This window comes from Chelonia mydas, chromosome 1 (genome assembly GCF_015237465.2).
Source record: "Chelonia mydas isolate rCheMyd1 chromosome 1, rCheMyd1.pri.v2, whole genome shotgun sequence".
In the NCBI taxonomy this organism is placed as follows: Eukaryota; Metazoa; Chordata; order Testudines; family Cheloniidae; genus Chelonia; species Chelonia mydas.
Genome location: NC_057849.1, coordinates 36,445,206 through 36,465,825, shown reverse-complemented (window position 1 = coordinate 36,465,825; position 20,620 = coordinate 36,445,206). Strand labels below are relative to the sequence as shown.

Genomic DNA, 20,620 nt, shown 5'->3' with positions numbered 1-20,620 from the left:
TAAACGATGAACTAATTGCCTCATTACACAGGTCCTAGAAAGGACTGGTAAAGCCAGGAAACACATTTGGCTACTATGCAGTCCTTGTTATCTATCTAAAGCACAACTGAAATCTGCCTTCTCCCTGAAAGCATGTGTTGTATCTGACCACACATGTCCCTTAAGGAATAACCATGGAACTGGCAAAGTCTCATGTCTTTGAGTCCCAGGGAAAAGTCATTTTCATATGCCTGAGTGGAAGCAGATGGGGAGCTCCAGAATACATAATGATCTTGACTGCATTTTCCTAAATAAATGTCAATTCTCCCCAAAATTCTCCCTTCCCGGCTGTGTATTTCCTAAAGTTCTCATGTGTAGATAGATTAGTCGTTCTCCTACCTAAAGGTCTCTTAGTATTTATTCAATGAGCCCTTATCCATCCCTACTGCTTAGCTTGTGTACTGAAGTTCAGTTCAACAACAAAATACTTTAGTTCCAGATCAGAGTGACTGCCATTTCCAACTCCTGTGCAGTAGGTTTTCTTAAAACTTTCATTTTGAATGTTTCTATTAGTTCTGGCAGTATTGCTCAATACAGGCTTACATTCCAATACCCTCACCTTGAGCAGTAGCTTTTCCACAAGTAGTTCCACTGAAATCAGTAGAGCAAGTTACTACACAACCTGGAAAAGGATAGCAGAATCTGATGCTATATATATAGGGGTATACATATATACTATATGTATTCTCTTAAACCAGTAGAAACTTTCAGAACTGAAGAAAAGTTGAAAATTGTTTTAAGAACAGCAGAAAAAAATCTGTTGGGACAGTTGTTGGCTACACGGATGTTGAAGCCAGCATGAATTTAATCCGCTTTGTCACTATCTTTTATTAAAATCTGTGGGAGTTCAACCAGAATGTTTAACCTTTTCCATAAAATTCCATACCAGATTTCAAAGCTAGTAATTAACTCTTTGGTTGTCTCAAAGAAGTCTTTACTATACAGTAGAACCTCAGAGTTACAAACACCTTGGGAATGGAGAACAGGAGTACTTGTGGCACCTTACAGACTAACAAATTTGTTAGTCTATAAGGTGCCACAAGTACTCCTGTTCTTTTTGCGGATACAGGCTAAAACGGCTGCTACTCTGAAACTTGGGAATGAAGGTTGTTCGTAACTCTGAACAAAACATTATGGTTGCTCTTTCAGAAGTTTACAACTGAACATTGGCTTAAATACAGCTTTGAAATGTTATTATGCAGAAGAAAAATGCTTTCCCTTTATTTTTTTAGTAGTTTACATTTAACACAGTACTGTGCTGTATTTGCTTTTTTTCTCTGCTGCTGCCTGATTACATACTTCCAGTTCCAAATGAGGTGAGTGGTTGACTGGTCAGTTCGTGACTCTGGTGTTCATAACTCTGAGGGTCCACTGTATCTGCTTTGTTAGTTGCCTGTGTTGTGAGGCGAGGGGATCAGAATTATTAGTAGTAAACATTTGTACTCTATGAGAAGTATCAGCAAAGTTGATCTTCATGGTTACATGTTCATCTAATGCTAGGCACAACCACACCAGCTGTCTTCTTTTGTTTATCTTTAGGCTAAGGGGAATTTCTGTATTAATGAGTTGGAATTTAAGAACGTGTACAGCCCTGATTTTGGCTCTAAGTTGTCCTTTCCTACAGTCCCAGAAAAACAATTGATCATTTAATTTAATTTTAGCTCCTGTAATGCAAGTACCGCAGAGAACACTGAAAAACAAAGTGGGTGTTCACAAAAATTTATACAAATCCAAACCTAAAGCTCTGCAAAATCACAAGCAAATAGATTACCCTTTAATGTAGACTTAAAGACAATCCCCATGGACTTGAGGCCCCTGGACGGAAAATATTACATTTAAATTAAACAAGGGAAAAGATCAGAGGTAGTTTCAAAGTATAGATTGTTGAAAAAACTGCTTATGGAAACACTGAAGATAGATTTCACCTATTGGGGGATCTACTGTAAATGTCACAAAACCATTCATGCAGTGTTGTTGCCATGTTGGTCCCAGGATATTAGGCAAGGCGGATGAAATAATATATTTTATTAGACCAACTTCTGTTGGTGAGAGAGACAAGCTTCTGAGTTTATATAGTACAAGTATTCAGTCATTTATCTGAATAATTAATTACTACTATGTACACTAGGCAAGATTCTGATACTACTGAGAGTGCAAATTCAGAGTCATTCCATTTGTCTTCAGTGGACTTACTTCAGTTGTACACTATTGTAACTGAAATTGGAATCTGTCCCTGTGTATGGGGGGTGTTTTCAAGTTGTAACTGCTTGTGTATCTCTCACTTAAATGTGACAAATAAATGTTCACAAAATGCGTCAATTAAGCTGAACATTAATGCTCCTTTCCGTGGCCTGTAAAGAATACTCCCTACCACATGTGATGTCAGTAGCACTATTTATTGGAGGCTTAGATGATTGTGGGTTGAATTTCTGCATTAGGACTTGGACTTTATGGCAGTGCTGCTGCTGCAGTGTAGATCTAGCTGAGGCACTATTCAATACCATCCACTGGAGATGCCAAACTGAGGTCCCTCTTGTCCATATGTGGTACCCTGACAAGTCAAAGATCTCTTTATATAAATCATAGAGAATAACCCTTATTACTCCTGCGGGAATTCTGCACCAAAACATTAAAAATTCTGTGCCGAATATTTTAAAATTCTGCATATTTTATTTGGTAAAATAACCCAATATAATCACACTATAATCAAACTACAGTACAATGGATGGAGAATGGGAGTGGGCAGCATTGGAGGAAATCCTCAAACCCTCTCTGTCTAATAGTAATGTAGCTAGTATTGACCCTTTACTTCTAGTTATTAGTCAACAAATCTATGCAGCCATATGCTCAACGTTACACCATAGGCAACTGAAGAGCAAGCGATGGCTGCGGACTCAAACTCACAATTTATATTGTTACTGACCATCTCCAGAAAGGTCAGTAGCTCACAGTTCATGGAGCACATTTTGATAAGAAATTTTTTCAGTCCAAAAATTTAGACCATTTCTAATCACTAAAGCACCATAAGCATTTATAAGGCCATACTGTCCTTTATAATAAGGCTCCTTTACACCACCCTGGCAGTGTAAAAGGGCCTTAAAATTTTTACACCTGTTTTATGTTTCTGGGGGAATTCACTAAGAACAATGGGAAGAATTCACTTAGCACGCAGGATGCTACATTCTGCTCTGCCTGAGGGGATGGAGCCCATCTCACACCTATGTCCTCAGAAACACCCCAAAGCACTGCTCCTCCATGCCAAACATGCTGCAATAATGAGAAAGAGGGACAAAGTGTCTTTCTCTCTCACATGCATGACTGCCCAGCCCCTCACTCCGGCAGCGATTTATGTCTATACCGGCTGCTCTGGTCACCCAAACCGACCTGCCTGCACTTCTGGGGAGGGGAGCATGACCGCTCTTGCGGCTTCCCTTTACTTCCCTGCCAGAAGTCATTTCTGCAGGGAAGCAAATCTGTGGAGGCCACGAATTCTGCGCGCACACAGTGATGCAGAATTCCCCTAGGAATACCTTATGTCCTGACCAGTAGTGCTAGCTCAAGCCTGGTCTATGGTGGGATTTTAGCCACTAGTGTAGCTATGCTGCAGCACAAAATCAAGTTTAGCTGGTTATACTGATACATCATGTCTACGTTGGGATGAATCATAGAATATCAGGGTTGGAAGGAACCTCAGGAGGTCATCTAGTCCAACCCCCTGCTCAAAGCAGGACCAATCCCCAACTAAATCATCCCAGCCAGGGCTCTGTCAAGCCTGACCTTAAAAACCTCTAAGGAAGGAGATTCTACCACCTCCCTAGGTAACACATTCCAGTGTTTCACCACCCTCCTAGTGAAAAAGTTTTTCCTAATATCCAACCTGAAATCCTGTCCCTGTCGAAGTCAATAGGAGTTTTACCATTGACTTCAATAGGGCCAGGATTTCAACCTACATTGGTGTTAAAACTTCAGTGCAGACAAGGTCTCTCTATGTGTGTATAATAGCTTATTCTATGGAGCTGGCAGGAGGATGGCAATTTTAGGGCTCTCAGAAATTATTTTTGTTCTGTACCAGAATGAAAACCTTTTGACGTTTTCACAAAATGGAATTGTGTCAAGGTGGCTGTTTTCAGATAGAAATCCTGAGCTTTTCAGTTTGGGCTCTGTCTGTGTCTAGTCAGGAATGACCAGACAGCCCTGAAACGTAAAACTGATAAAAATTTTATTGAAACTGATGCAGCTCTGCAAAATGTTACTGCTCTGATGAAACAGATTTTTGACAAACATTCCAACCAGCTCTATTTGTTTATGTACCTTTATTGCTTTGTTTTTACCATACCTTGTAGTGGTGGAGAGGCTTGCGTGTGTCAATGACCCCAAGAGCGATGCTGCTTGGAGTCATGTACTCCCTTAGGATCACCCAGGGCAGAACAGTCAAGGGCGAGGTTCCAGACAAAGTGTGATCCAAGAAGTCCCTAACAGCAGAGCAGATGAGGATAACTGCACAATGGAGGTGAAACTTTTGTGTAATGTTACAACGGCTGTGAAGGTGGATGAAGGCTGCTGCAGATAGAGGATCTCCAATCATCATGGTGTCCATACCATTGGTTTCAAATCCTCTATCTGTCAAGGATAGTGTGGTGACTGTTGTGCACCAGTCTCCCCACTTTAAAAGAAGTCCCACACAGGCATCTTCCAGTTTTTGGGAAAATAACATTTGCACAAGTCAAAAGTCTGGTGACGATCGGTGAGTGGCAACAGGAACAGGACAGTGAAATCTGGAAGTTCCTAGTCACAGACCGACACATAGGCAGTGGGTGTGTGATACAGTCATCTCGCTCGAGGATTTTCTCGGCAGCTACACCCACGACTGAGAAGTCCTTTTGAGGATCCACTCTGCTAACCCTACATGGGGAGGGGGTTAGAAAAGGAACTCTAAAAATAGTCTTGCCTATTTTTCCTGGCTGGATAGCCGCATCTAGCAGGATCACCCCATCAGCGGTCGAAAATGTAAGAAACTTTTCAACTTTGGAACTTGGAATGTATGTACCCTGATGGACAACTCAAACAGTGACTGACCAGAGCAACGTAGAGCCATCATTGCTCGTGAATTGAGTCGGTTCAACATCGATATTGCTGCTTTGTCCAAAACTAGAAGAGCTGATGAAGGACAGGTGAGGGAGGAGAAAGGAGGATACACCTACTTCTGGAAAGGAAAATCTATAGATGAACCCAGATTGCATGGAGTGGGCTTTGCTATAAAGAACAAACTCGTAAGGTGCCTCTCTGAGGTACCAGTTGGCATCAATGAGCGGTTTATGACACTCCAATTGAGGCTCACCAAAAAACAACAGGCAACTATTGTGAGTGCCTTTGCACCAACACTGGATGCTGATGAGAATGTAAAGGAAAATTTTTATTCTCAGTTGGAAACCATTTTATCGGAGACCCCTTCTGGGGGATTTCAATGCACGTGTTGGACGAGACTCAGACCTGTGGAAAGGAACTATCGGGAAAGAAGGAGTTGGCAAAAGCAATTCAAATGGAGTTCTGCTCCTGACCAAGTGTGCTGAACATGAACTTATTATTACAAACACTCTTTTCTGACAAAAGGAAAAGTTCAAAATATCTTGGAGACACCCACAGTCAAAGCAATTCTGCTGGACTGGTCATGTTGTCCAGATGCCAGACCATCGCCTCCCAAAACAGGTCCTGTTCTCTCAGCTGAAAGAAGGGTACCCTAACGTGGGTGGACAACAGAAGCGTTATAAGGACTTGCTGAAGGGCAACCTAAAAAAGTGTAATATTGACGTTGACACTTGGGAGACACTTGCCCAGGATTGCTTAAAATGGAGTGAAGTCCTACATGATGGTCCCCTGCCTTTTGAACTTGCTCACCAACAAGCCAAAGAGGACAAGAGGCACAGGAGGAAGGAGAGACTGGCTTCCAGTCATGGTCAACAGCATCCTGCTGAGCCTGAAAACATCTGCCCTCATTGTAATAGAACTTGTGGTTCAAGGATTGGCCTTATTAGCCCCCTGAGGACCGATAACTCCAATGGAAGATGATCATACTTGGTAATGAGTGATTGCACATCATCATCACTCAGTGTGGTGTACCAGTAGTCAGCAGGTGTAGATTTACACAGAGAGAGTGGGGAAGGATAGCGTTGTGGCTAGGATGGAATCAGTTGTCTGGGTTCCATTCCTAGCTCGTTTCAGACTTCCTGTGTGACCTTTAAAAGGTCATTTAGCTTCTCTGCGTCTCATTCCCATCTGTAGAGCTGTGATGTTACCTCTTTCCTACCTTGCAGGGACATTAGGAGGCTTGATGAATTTGAAACAGGTGGTGCTATAAAAGAACAAAGTAATAGCTGTATTTACCAGAGGTGGAGTACTATATGCAACCTAATCTGTTTGTTCCTGAGTACTGCAGTAAATTGTAATACACAATTTGTCCAAAACAGACCCAGGATTTTTAATAAGTATTTTCCTGGGATAGATTGAATCTGGGAGTAAGTATTACTCATCTTTTTCAAATAGCCTTTATTTTCTTTAAATTTCTCAAGACATTCTATGTATCTGCTCTCCAATTTTCTCTGATCTCTAGCCTTTCCTTTTAATGTTTTTTCTCAAGGGAGCCATATTTTGCTCAGCACCAGAACAGAAATAGATTCTGGGGCAGTGAACCTACACCTGTATGAATAACCCCTGTCTCCTTACACAGCTGTCTGCTGAATTATGTGAAAAAGAAAATGTCTCTTTCCCATTAAAAGTGAGACATTAAAAATAACTCTTGAAAATATTTTGCTTTAATAATAATAAAAAAAACCACCCTTGGGGATCTTAATCCTGGGCACTTTCATCTTCAAAGCACTTGACAAACATTAAAGGCCTGTTCCTAAGGGATTCTGAGCACCCACAGACTTCACTAAAGTTGCGGCCCCCCGTCCCATAGCCAGGTCTGAATCTGGTCTTATACCATCTTCCTACTGTGTGTATTTCTCCTGTCCCTACCACAGCCCTTGGAGTTCAGGATCATCTGTAAAGTTCGGAGAACCTACTTCAGGTCTTGATTATGCATTCCTAGTGCACCCCCAAAAATCCCATTGAAATCCATTTCATTTGATAGTGTGTCTCCTGGAGATGCTCTCTGCGTGTTGCAAATGCATGCTTTTAAATGCTTTGTGGATACATAATTTTGGTTTTATTCTGTACTTTTGCCAGAACATTTCAAATCAGGGCTAGGTGGGAAGTAGGCCATGCATGCTGCGTAAATGGCTGTCTGTAATAATTGCATTGTCTTCCTAGCCACAAAGGAAAAACAAATCCAGCCTTGCAATTAAATTGAACATTTGCCTTTTCCCTAGTGCATTTTCATACAAGTTGAGCAAAGCAGCAGAGCAGATGAGCCCCTTGACATCAGTCTGGCATACTAAATACAAACCACTAATGGTGTTCCATGAAAACATAAAGCAAGTAGGTTCTGTGTGTCCCCACATCCAGTAATGCAAGTGCTAGGAAAATGGGGTTTTAAACTAACGTCAGATTAACCATATTACTGAAGGTTAACCCAGTATATACAGGACCTACATGCACAGACATCATTGACCCATGTTTCTCAGTTTTCAGACACCAGCTTTGCATGTTTCAGAGTAGCAGCTGTGTTAATCTGTATCCGCAAAAAGAACAGGAGGACTTGTGGCACCTTAGAGACTAACAAATTCGTTAGAGCATAAGATGAAGTGAGCTGTAGCTCACGAAAGCTTATGCTCTAATAAATTTGTTAGTCTCTAAGGTGCCACAAGTCCTCCTGTTCTTTTAGCTTTACCTGTGACAGCCCTTGTCGAGTTTTTTTGGTGAGAGTTGCATGTAGTTTGCATTTGTGAAATACACCAGACTGAAACATCTGAAGGCTGCCAGAACAGGGACATTGTGAGCGGCAGCCGTGCAAGCTTTCCCCCACACACTGTCAAGCAATGTCTTAGCCTTGTGACGGCACGGCCATCTCTGCAGGGTGGAGCACTCTGGATTAGAGGCATGTGAATAACTGAGGTTTCACTCTGGTGGCAGTTCTGGGGGTGGGGGGGGGAATTGCTTTGAGTGGAACTGAACCTGCAAATTGTTGGAATTTTTGGTGAATTGAAAAAGTCTATTTGAGGCTGGTTCCAGAGCAGAGACTTGAACCGGTGTGTCCCAGATCTCAGCTGAGTGCCCTAACCACTGGGCTAAGGGTGGCAGTAGCAGCACTGCCATCTCCTCCTCTGGCCGTTTTATGAATGGCCAAAACTATTTGTGTCAAATTCACGCATAGCTTCAGGTTAAATAAACTATTCATCCAAAACATGTCACCGAGCTCTACTCTGTGTCCCATTCAATCCTTGTGTCATGGATCCGGTCGGGTTCTGCCTGCTGCCAGCACACTAGATTTCTGTCAGGAGACCCTGATGCTGGTCCCATAGGTGTGTCAGGGTCCAGAGTCTGAAAAGAGCTCAGGCACTGTGTCCCTGTCTTTGCATCCATAGGTACATGCTCGAGGTGCAGAGCCTTGTCTACCTTCTCATCCTGCAAGCTGTGAGCATGCAGACCCCTGGCCACCCTCAGGACCAGAGCTGACCCCTCAGGCTCCCTCATAGTTTGCCCTCCTCCCAGAATCCCACCAAACCTGTGACCCCCTCTGATTTACCTTTTCAAGGAGCCATGTGATAGGTGTAGCATATATTGCACAGATACTTTGTACAGAGGTCTAATACATTATTGCTCTTTACTTAATTGCATGAGAAATACACAGATCCATACATGCCTCAGTTTCCTCATAGAGTCTAGTGCAGGGTCTCGGTCTAGCAGTTCATGGTCTCAGGTCCTGCTGTAACACAAATAATAAATAATGATGTCTCTCCTGTGTCCCTGTGCCATTAAAATACATTCCTCTGGACTTTGCTAGAACTAGGTCTTTGAATATAGCGTAGAAGAAGCTCTATTCCCGAGACTTCCACTTTTCCTCATTTCTAAATTGGTGGGAGTTGTATTTAGGGTAGGCATGTAGCATTCTGACTAATGCTGTGAATATTGTGTAATTTATTTTAAACTTCTTGGAAATTCATAATCTCATTTCTCTTGAAGAGGCCACGTATGATTTAGATATTAGTTTCTTCCCTAAGTTGAAAAGCTCTCGGTCTCTTTTGAGTGTGAAGAACATGGGAAATCTCTATTTTTTAATGAATATTATGGGGACCTAGGTTTAATATGACCACTATCGTGCTATCTGCTACATGAGTTCAAACAGTTAATTCAGGGTATGTCTACACTGGAGCAACTGTGGTCATACCTGAGCTAGATCAAGAGCTCTAGTAACAATAACAGTGAAGCCGTGGTGGCATGGACTAGCCGCTTGAGTATATTCCCGGAGTCCTGGGTGGGCGGGGCTGACGTGTGTCCACCAGTGCTGATTGGTCTCTGTTGCTATTGTTACCAAAGCTAGCTTCTGTCTAGCGAAATTGAAGCGAGTGCAGGTATGTCTACATGTGCTGCAATCACACCTCCTGGCTGGAGTGTAGACATACCCTCAGTCTGGGATGGTTTCATACATCTTCAGGAAGGCAGACAATGGCACTGGATAACTCAAATCCCCAATATTAAGAAATAACACAGGTGTTAACTCCTTCAAAAGTTTATTCTCACCACACTACGATCAACAGGCTGGTAAGCCCAAGGCGGGGAGGGGAGTTATGCACAATGTGGAAAATTGTGGGAAGTATAAAACAAAGGATCTGAAAGGGTATGAAGCCCTGAATCTGAGAGGGAGCGAGGAAGCAGGGACTGCTGGGAAACAGTGTCCCTCTACTCCCAGACATTTGGATATCTGGTAAATTAGACAGCTTTTAGGTAACACAATATGCACATAGGCTTTGTTGTTTGAACCCTTTCCCTCACTGTTTTTGTTTCTGTGGATAAATAAATACTACTTTGCATACTGATCTCGGGTCCCTGAAGCAATGAGTCTGACAGGTGCCAGACCCAACTGGGCTGCTAAGGTTGGTAAACAGGGGTGCTGTATTCTCATGACCCAGTCTAAACGTGGGGTAAATAGCAGGATTCCACCCTTACAGAAGTGCGGGTGGTTGACCCGTCACTTCAAAGGTGACCCACAAAGGGACTGAGTGAGGGGTCAAAGGTACAGCTTATCTTGGAACTGTGACAGAGGATTATTAAGACTTCTTTGTCCCTCACACTCACCAACATTAGGACTTTAATAGAGAAAAACTTATTGGGAATGTCTGTGCATTACTTATTTTTTTGCAATTGTGGCATAGTAAAGACTATTTAAGGGTCTACATTTATAGTACAGTTCAATACTGATCTTTGAAAAAAAAATCAGTAGTGCTATGCCCCATTTCTCTACAAATTTAGTGGAGTCCTGTAATTTGAAATCCGTTCCTTCACTAGTTAGTTACCCAAGTTCTGTACTGAAGGAGGCTATTCCAATAGGAACAATTTTCTTTTCAGTGTAATTAACAATAATAAAGCAGCTTTAAACAGTTTGGTAATGACAGTCTAACGATTCTGAACAAACAAGTTAATATTAAAAATAACTTTAAATTTCTTAATTGTTCGTATAGTCTGATTATTACAAAGTTCTGTATAATTACGGAGTTCTACAGGACTGCTAGAGCAATATTTGATGGTTCACATCTGAAGTTGTGTGGCTCATTTTGCACATGACGTTGCACACGTGCAACACAGCACAATAAAATAATGCAAGATTTTATTTTCTTGGATTCATTTATAAATATTAAAATTTCTGCCCAATCTTCTTCACACAATTCCTGCTTAGTGCCTTTTTGACCTTTATGGAATGTTTCTAGTTTCATTTTCACTGAGGTTTTGTTCTCCCCAGAACATGTGTGTTGCCCACATTTAGCTGTTCAGTTTACCATTATGGTCCTTTACCAGAGGTGCATTTCTATTCATTCTATCTATCTTAAGGCTTTATATTACTACCCATCATCATAGCATCTCTCATATTGATTAGACTGGCATAATGAGGTCCCTAGTGGGCTTTATGGAGATTCTTCTCCCTTTCCTGGTTGTAGGAGGTGTCAGATGGGGTACATTTTGTTTCTTTGGTGCTGTGCGTGTGTGTGTGCGTGCGCGCGCGTGTGCTTTTGGGGGGAAGGGGAGAGTTGTTAATGTCATTCTGGTTCTTACAGAAAAGCTGTAGCATAGAGGGTCTTGCAGAGTTATCTAAATGTGGTCACACGCGGATCAGTCTCATTTCCTTGGGAAGTTTGTTCCACAGCTGGATCCTCTTATTAATGGTATTTATTTATGAAACTTTAGTTTTTGGTACTACAGCAGCTAATTATTCCAATTATTCTCTGGCACTGAACCCTCATTTGTTTCACAACAGACAGCAGGGCCTTTTATAACCGCAGGTCTGACAACCTTGTGCTAATTCTTCTATTTCAATTTAGTCATTACCAGCAAGGCTTTAAAAAAAAATAAAAAATAAAAATACAGACCCCAACTGCATCTTCAAGTGCAGTCACATAACAGGCCAATTACTTAGCTTGCTGAGTCACTCCATCATTTGGACAGCATGCCTGTGCAGAAAATTTCTATTGCTATTTATTTCCTTGATTAAAGAAATTAATTAATTCAATGTTGTCTTTTATTTAGAGACTCTGGGCTCTAATTTTCCCATTGAGTCACTGGAGAATTATATGCACAATCCCACTGACAGTCACTGCACTTTGAAGCTGGGATAGATCTCTTTCAGGGCCAAGACAGGGGGCTGTCCCAGGTGTAGAGCAACCGGCTCCCATGTTAGGGCTCAGAGATCTGAGCTCCTCTTGGTTTGGAACTGTGGTGTTTTTAACCCCATGTTGCGGAATTCCTTATTTCTCTCCAGTGAACTCCCGCTGGCCAATGCAACGTGAGTGCTAGATCTGGAGAGAGGGTCACCATCTCATCCTCTGCAGGCTGGTGGGAAACCTGGGGAAGCCAAAGCTACTTCAGAGAAAATAATAAAACTATCCAGCAACTGAATCATAGAAATTAGAGACAGGAAAGACCCTATTAGATCATTGCCTCCATCTCGGAGTCTGTAAATATTGAAATATTTAATTTGAACCTTCTAATACTCTGTCAATTATGGTAATTGTGCGTCTGCAGCTCTTAGTGAGCACAGTGGGAGCTCTTTGAAAAGAAAAGTAAATATTCACAGGCTGTCGGCATTATACGCTTTTCCTGTTAGTTTTAACATGAGAAAATGTGGTCAGTGTTGGTATTTTGTCTCCTTTCCTCAGTGCAATGAAAACACACTTTAGTTCTATTATTGTTTGTTTATTAATAATTTATTATTTGCACTATTATATAGTTCTATACGAGTCCATTCAGATGGAGCATACCTGAGAGATCAAAAAACATCAAATCATTTGAATTCAAGTCGAATAAAGAGATCCATCTTCTGACTAAACAGGTCCCTTTCTCTCAAACAGTCACCCAGTGCTCTCTGAGGTGATATGGTCATTTGCTCCAAATGCCTACAAATGTTTCTGCAAGAATCATCTTTGACTTGAATCCAATGCAAGCAAGATGGGAAAAAAAAAAAAAAAAAAACAACCTCTGGAAGACCTAAAATGTGATGGTTGGATGGCGTCAACAGACACCTGTCCCTCACAGGCATCCTACTTCGTAACACGTCAGATTCAGTTCAGGGCAGAACATCATAGTGTGTTTGGTGGCTTCCAGACAACATGAAATTAACTAAACTATAGTAGCAAGATCAGGGCCCCATTGTGCTAGGGATTGGACATTCACTTAGAAAGAGAGAGTCCGTGCTCCAAAGATCTAATTGGATCCAACCAAGTGTGGAGGGAAAGTACTGTTACCGCCATTTTTTTTCAGATCTGGGACTGAAGCACAGAAAAATGAAGTGACTTGGCCAAGGTCAGACAGGATGTTTATAGCAGAGCTGACCTTAGATCTCCCAGCCCCATGTCTTAACTTCAAGCCTAAGCTTCTCTTAAGTCAGTCCTTAAACACATGCTTAAGTACTTTGATGAGCCAGGGCCTAAATGAAATCTGAAAATACAAGTTTTCTCCATTGTCCTTGGCTAAAGGTTTCCATCGCTGCTTCTGCTGTGCAGCATGTGTGGTATCCATTGGATGTCTGGTTACATTTCTGTAGTACTGTCTATGGTGTGGTCTATGCTAGAGAAATCACTGGTGTATCTGGGACTGCTCCACTCACAACAATGTGCAGAGTCCACACTGGCCAGCCTGTCTGGGTGCACGCTATGCATTATGTGCACACATAGCATTTGCTGCAAGAGGTTATAGGGCCTGTGGATTGTTGCTCTGATCCCACAGTTCCCATTGTAGCCCTCTGGGGCAGATGCATAACGTCTGTGGTACAGTGTGTACATGTGCACTGTTGTAGTTTGCTCCAATGAATGCTACAGAAGGTTTTGTCCTGTACAAGGATCCCCTGTGTACCAGGACAGTGACAAGCTGTGCCCTGCAATGGCCTCCTGCAATGGTGGAGAATAACCAGCTCCTGTTGCACTTGCTGCCTGATTGTCTGGGCTTCCTAGCCTAGAGTTCACTATGACAAACATTGCTATCTGTTGGGGGATCGCATTGGAGTTTCTATTACTATTCTTTGCCTTATCATCATTTACTGCTTTTCCATATTAATGGTGCCTCTCTCTCCCTAGGATGCTGAGAGGGGAGCAGCCCAGGCCTAGCTCCAGAGCAAAGAGGTCCCGACAGTCCCTGCTATCAGATCAGGGTGGCTCCCACCCCCATCATCTCTCACCATGCAGTGGCCTGTGCTGGGCACATTGTCACATGAAGGAGTTTTCGGCCCGCAGTAACGATGAAGTATCATCTCTATGGAACTTTGCCCCACAACTGATTTCTGCACTCTTGCAGAATGAATTACAATTCCTTAATATAACTGCTGATTTTTCAGGACCACTTTCTAGTCCCCTGTGCAAAACTTGGGGGAACAGGCCTGGATGTTGGGAGGGCAGAATCCACACTGCTACGATCCTCCCCCCAGTGTGCAGCACCTTGCACAACTGCAGCTACCCCATGGATTCTATGCTAGCAGAGCTGTAGTAGCAGCACTGCACCTCTCCTTTTGATCAGTGGATCTGCATAACTGGGGACCTGCTGGCCCTGCTCCAATCCCCCCAGGCTGCTGCTGAGAAGTACTGCAGAGTCTGAACAGCTGTAACAGAGAGAGAAATCTGGTCTTCCACTCACATGTTTTCCACTCACATGACCAAATATTGACAATAATTTGACATGCAAATTGGTTTAAGAATCTCCTTTCAATTGTTGAGACCAACTGAGTTCTGGTAGAGTTACCAGTAGAGAACTCTGGGGTCCCCAGCTGACTGTGGAAACATGGTTCTAGGGGCTCAACTGTCTGTGTGTACCACAAAAATGAAAATAAACCCACCCAGAATACATTGGTATTTCCTGTGGTGTGTTTATGGGCATGTCAAACTGTTGCTATTTGCCGATTAGAATATTTCTTGTACAATATTGTGGGAATCAGGACTTTGATCACATGGCCATTAATGCCTCCGAGGTAATAAGAAAGGCTCTCTTCTCTTTAACCATCATTCAGAGGATAAAACAAAACAAACAAAAAGCATGAAAAAACTGGTTGACTGAACTATACACAACCCAGACATTGGCCTCACAAGCTCGGTTATTTTGAAATGATAAATAGCTCAGATATTTTTCTTTGTTTGAGAAGTTGAAATGATTCCAATACACTGTGTCTTGGTTGCAGTAGGGGAACTAGTGTTACCCTTTTGGGACCCAAGCTGATAGCCAAAGTTCTGGGTCCTGCAGGTTGTTTCCACTAGGGGGAGAAATTGCTGACAGAGCCAGGTATTTTCTTTGATGCAATCTTGTTTGCAGACAAAGATTATACCCAAAGTCCTGTTTCCCTGAACACAGTAACAGTCAAACAGCAGGAAACAAACTTCTTATGCTCACTATTCCAAACCTGCCTTGTAGCCAGCAGTCTGTGTCCAAATCTCTCTCTTTCTCTCTTAGAAAAAAGAACAGGAGTACTTGTGGCACCTTAGAGACTAACCAATTTATTTGAGCATAAGCTTTCGTGAGCGACAGCTCACTTCATCGGATGTAGCTCATGAAAGCTTATGCTCAGATAAATTTGTTAGTCTCTAAGGTGCCACAAGTCCTCCTTTTCTTTTTGCGGATACAGACTAAGATGGCTGCTACTCTGAAATCTCTCTGAGCTTTCTCTTAGGGCCATCACAAGCACCAGCATTTCTGCTACTGTCTGCTTGGCTTTCTGGCTTCTCTTCCTCTCTGCCCCTTCTCTCGCACATGCACAGACCAAAACAGTTCCACCAATCAAAGTCCTAACTCCTAGGGCCACATGATTCAGTTTCTACTCAAGCTTTTCAATGTGTCCGAGTTTTGGGTGCTACGGCTATTGTTTCAACCACATCTACACATTTATCTTGAATGAAAGGCCATGGTTTCACGCATTCACAAGCAGACTTAGCTCAACCCACAACCATGTCTTGAAATTAAGCTGAATTTGCTAATATTTGGAAAGGGCCTGGAGATTTTCTTAACAACTTTATTTCATTGCGGATGCTCAGATTTTGGAACAGATGCGCATGTGGGGTTCAGGCTTTGTTTTCTCTCCCAATTAGTTTTCAGGCAAATAATTAACAGTTTCCTATTTGCATGGCTGATATTGGTTTCTAGTGAAGCCAATGATTATTTCTTGGTTCAAAGAAATCTGTTTCCAAAGGAAAAAAATCTAATTATTGCTATTTTTTATTGGTATTACAGTAGTCTCTAGATCAGGACCCCACTGTGCTAGATGCTGCACAGATACTTAAGAGACAGTCTCTGTCCCAAATACCTTACAATCTAAACAGACAAGATTTATAAAGGCTGGGAGAAAGGACTTATTATTAATCATATTTACAGATGGGAAACTGAGGCACAGAGATTTGAGTGACTCGCCCGAGATCACCCAGCTGTGATTACTGTCACTACCACTGCAGTTTGGCTTACTGTGCATACAGCTTGGTTATGCTAAAAAATCCTGTCTTTTAATATTTTAAAATAATAGTCCTTTCACAAAATTGAAATAATACGTCCAACAGACAGTGGAACTAGCTCTATGCCCTGTGTTTGCTAAATGTTTCAGCATCTATGTGAAGAACCAAAAAAAAAAAGACATTTTCACTGCACCTTTCATCTGGAAGGGTCCCAAAGCACTTTAAAAGCTTTATAGGTAAGAATTAGATCATCCATCATTGGGGTGGAATGTTGCAGCTGTTTAACAATGCATGGCAAAAACTTGACAGCAGTGAAGAATACCATTTAGACAGACAGAATACAATTACCCATGACAACAGTATAAATTGATTTAATATCTGATAAATTCCCTAGACAGTGATGTGTTCTGCCTTGGTAGTGGGGAGGTGGACTTAATGATCTAATACTGTTAAATCTTTTCTTCCTTTAACTTCTATGACCTTACACCAGGATTTGGCCTGAGAAGTAGAACTAATACCTCTGCTCTTGGGGATTTTTAATGATTAACTGATCAGGGCATATGTTTGGTATTTAATATGAAAGACCGTGCTGTGACCTTAACACCTTGCTTGGGACATGGAGTGTAGATTCAGAGGGAAGAGCACCACTTACTGAAACATCAATACTTCTTCCTACCGCACTCTAGATTTTTTCTGGAGGTTGTGACAGGGTCGGGCCAGATGGCTATCGGAGAGTAATAGAAGGCAGATATATTAGCCCCAGGCTAAGTAGGTCCCTTTTCCCTGGGTAAGGTAACAGGGAAGGTTCCAGAACAATCAGGAACCTTCTGGAGACCATTAAGACAGGCTGATTAGAACACCTGCAGCCAATGAAGAAGCTGCTAGAATCAATTAAGGCAGGCTAATCAGGGCACCTGAGTTTTGAAAAGGAGCTCACTTCAGTTTGTGGTGTGTGTGTGAGGAGCTGGGAGCAAAAGGCACTAGGAGCTGAGAGTGAGAATGCAGACTGTTGGAGGACTGAGGTGTACAAACATTATCAGACACCAGGAGGAAGGTCCTATGGTGAGAATAAAGAAGGTGTTGGGAGGAGGCCATGGGGAAGTAGCCCAGGGAGTTGTAGTTGTCACACAGCTGTTCCAGGAGGCACTCTAGACAGCTACATTCTACAGGGCCCTGGGCTGGAACCTGGAGTAGAGGGCGGGCCCGGGTTCCCCCCAAATCCTCCCAACTCCTGGTCAGACACAGGAGTCGTCGACCTGGACTGTGAGTTCAGAAAAACGGCCAAGCTGAGGGCTGCCGTGAAGCTCCAAGGTGAGCAAATCTGCCAATAAGCGCAAGACCCACCAAGGTAGAGCAGGAACTTTGTCACAAGGTGTCCCGTGCAAGTACTGATCGAGCACCATCCTCGTTAGCTTGTCGGATCTGGCCAGCTCACAGGTCAGAGTAAAATGGCTGCACAATATGTGTCATTCAGGGAGGCCGAGCTAGCTTGGGAAAGCTGCTTCACACATGGTAGATATGGCATACCTACTTTGTATGTCACAGGTCTCCATGTGGGCTCTTGTAACAAGGGCCCACCTCTACCCCAGTCATCTTTCCTGCAGAAACTGCTTTATTTCAATTCCCGTTCACCAGTATCACCACAGTCCCCCATGCTCCCACCTATTTACAATCTTTGCTGAACTTTAGGCCCTCTCAGCATGACCTGTGGGGAAGAGAGATTTTCCTACTCTGAGGGCTTGGTATGGCTGGGCACAACTAGCTCTGTTCCTCCCTCTCTCCCCTTGCACAGCCTTCCTGTGCCTCTCTTATCAGCTGTGGAGTGATGGAGCCAGCTGAGTTCATTACCCCCATCAGCTTCTCCTGGGGCACTAATTAGCCTCTAAGAGATTGGCATGCAGGCCTCACCTACTCTCTCCCTGTCATAGTTCTATACACATCATGGAAGTAGAGGCAAAGATTTAATTTCATAACCCTTTTCACTGGTAGCCATGTTGTAACCTGCTGCCTTTGGATAGAAACTGACCTCTGTTAACAATAAAAAAATACCAAGTTCTAATCATTTCAAGGGTCATAGTTATTCCCATGAGTTAGAGGACATATTCTCTAACGAAACTCCCATAACACTGAGTTGAATGACTCATAGTTATTCCCTGTCCTGTATTTTTAAAGCTTCTTTGCAGCTGTCTAATTTAAGCTTTTTAGTGCCTGTAGCTTTTTCAACAAATCTCACTGCCATCACTTTTATAATGGCTTTCTCATTATAGTGCTGTATAGTGGTTACTTCTTGGGATGGGATTATGTCAGGGATGAAATGTGTATGGGGCCCTCCAATTGTGGAAGTCTTGGAAATTCAGAGTCTTTTAAAACATAGATGGGGTGATATTTCAGCCACGCATTTCTTTTTAAACTGGAAACCAGATCATTGTAGACACAGTTGTTGTTGTTGTTGTTGTTTTGTCCCCTTTACCAGAGTTCTCATAAGGATGAGAAATGAGAGAACATGCTTTAGCTCTCCAGGGAAGCCATGGAGAAGGGAGTCAGAAGTCCATGAGAGCCTGTTTAATGACTAAGGCAGTGGTTCTCAAAGTTTTTTTCTTTGTGCACCACTTGAACATTGTTGAGGGTCTTGGCGGACCACATAATGATCTTTCCAGATGTTGTTCGTACCATTAGCTAACTACTGCAAAGCCCTTTGGATAAAAGCACTATATAAAAAAACCTTAATAATTAACATGTTTTTGTTCTACAAATAAAAGCACACAACTAATATTTTAATATCAGTAGTCTTACCTTTTTAATGCAATGGATGTGCCCTCTCTCCCCTGCCACGACAGCCCCCCAGCTGGGGCTGGGAAGGAGGAGGGTCTCTCCCTTGCTGCAGCAGCCACAGAGCTGGGGCTGGGAAGGAGGGCTGTCTCTCCCTGGCAGCCACAACCCTGGAGCTGGGGAAAGTTGCCTCTTTCTCTTGCTACCACTGCCTTGCATGTCCCAAATTCCCCCCACCCCTCATCTCACTCCACTGCCTTCTCCCACCTGCCCCCTAGTCTCCCCCAAGGCCACCACCTCACCTTACCTGTGCGTCTTCTCCAGGGTCCAGGCACCTAATTAGTGGAGCCACATCTGCACAGCATAGGCTCTGACTCTGTGGGTGCTCCAAGGCTGGAGCACCCACGGGGAAAAATTAGTGGGTGTTCTGCACCGACTGGCAGCCAAGCTCCCCTCCCTGCCCCACATTACCTCCCCTCCCCTCCGTCTCTGCCTCCACCTCCTCCCCTGAGCGCGCTGCATCCCCACTTCTCCACCTACCTCCCAGCGCTTGCCGCCGCCAAACAGCTGTAGCACGCTGCGGGAGGGAGGGGGGAGGAGCAGGCATGTGGCGCGCTCACAGGAGGAGGTGGAGAAGAGGCAGGGCCGGGGTGGGGATTTGGGGAAGGAGTCGGAATAGGGGCAGGGAGGGGGCGGAGTTGGGGCAGGGACTTTGGGGAAGGAGTTGGAATGGGGGCAGGGCAGGGGTGGAGTTGGGGGCGAGGCTGGGGACAGAGGGGGGTCAAGCACCCCCCAGCGCTCGTAGAAGTGGGGGCCTATGCTGCATAGCTCCACTAATTAGGTGGGTGGCCCTTCATTGTCTTGTGTGCAGCCGCCCAGGTGCGCACCTTAGAGGGAACTATCTGTGGACCACCTGAATGGAGCTCGTGGACCACTGGGACCACAGTTTGAGAACCTCTGGACGAAGGCAATTGACAGGGGAATGATAAACTATGGGTTGCAGTTGTGCTGATTGTAAATTTGCGGTCAACTTTTTTTTTTCCACTATACATTGGGATTTCCAACTAAACAAAAATGTTGACTGAAAATGTCTCTCTCCCTTGAGAATATTGGCTTTTGCATCAGAAAACTGAAAAAATTTCAGATAAAAAACAAAACTTTTTTGTAGCTTTTGGCTAAATTTCAGTTTTTGATTTTTTTTCGTCAAAAAGTTGAAATTTTCCGTGGAGCAAAATCCTATTTTCTGACCAGCTCTCATTGCAATGTTACCTGTGGAAAAAAGAGGATTTTAGTCTTTCACTGGAGTGCCATCACATTTGTGAATTAAGAGAACCAAGCAGTGCCATAATGGGGAATCCCTATCCCAGCAGCATGCCAAGGGAAAGGAAAGATCATCAATGTGGGGAGACAGAGAGTTGCTCTGGCAGCCTTGCAAGGACAGTGCTCAGACAGCAGGAAGGCAGTCCCAGATTAACCAATGTGCATTTGGAGCACTTGCCCAAGGGCCCCATCACAGGGGAGCGCCTGACCACCAGAGAAAAAACAAAAAACCGAGTGGCACTCCCCAGATTGCAACCCACTCCCCAGATTGCAATGCCACTTACTCCAATTTGTCCCAGACACCCTTCCATTGTGACAGGGTGTAGCTGGGCCAAACATGGGGCCATGTGCGTGGGGGGGGGGGCGGGGGAGTGAGCACAGCTGGGTCGCTGGGATTATCAGGAACCACCCTAGGCCGGGATGGG

The 20,620-nt window shown here is 43.5% G+C and overlaps 1 protein-coding gene and 1 long non-coding RNA gene across 2 annotated transcripts in view; both read left to right on the top strand.

Annotated features, from left to right (window-relative positions):
- Window positions 1–14,517, top strand: part of CWF19L2 (CWF19 like cell cycle control factor 2) — a 175,135-nt gene extending 160,618 nt beyond the window's left edge. The window contains exon 19 of the mRNA XM_043529780.1: window positions 13,758–14,517. The gene's annotated coding sequence lies outside the window, so the exon portion shown is untranslated. The remainder of the gene's footprint in view (window positions 1–13,757) is intronic.
- A 688-nt stretch (window positions 14,518–15,205) lies between these two features.
- Window positions 15,206–18,536, top strand: LOC122463079. The gene is made up of 2 exons (XR_006286061.1): window positions 15,206–16,805; window positions 17,479–18,536. It is a non-coding gene; the product is annotated as an uncharacterized LOC122463079 (long non-coding RNA).
- Window positions 18,537–20,620: the final 2,084 nt, after the last annotated feature.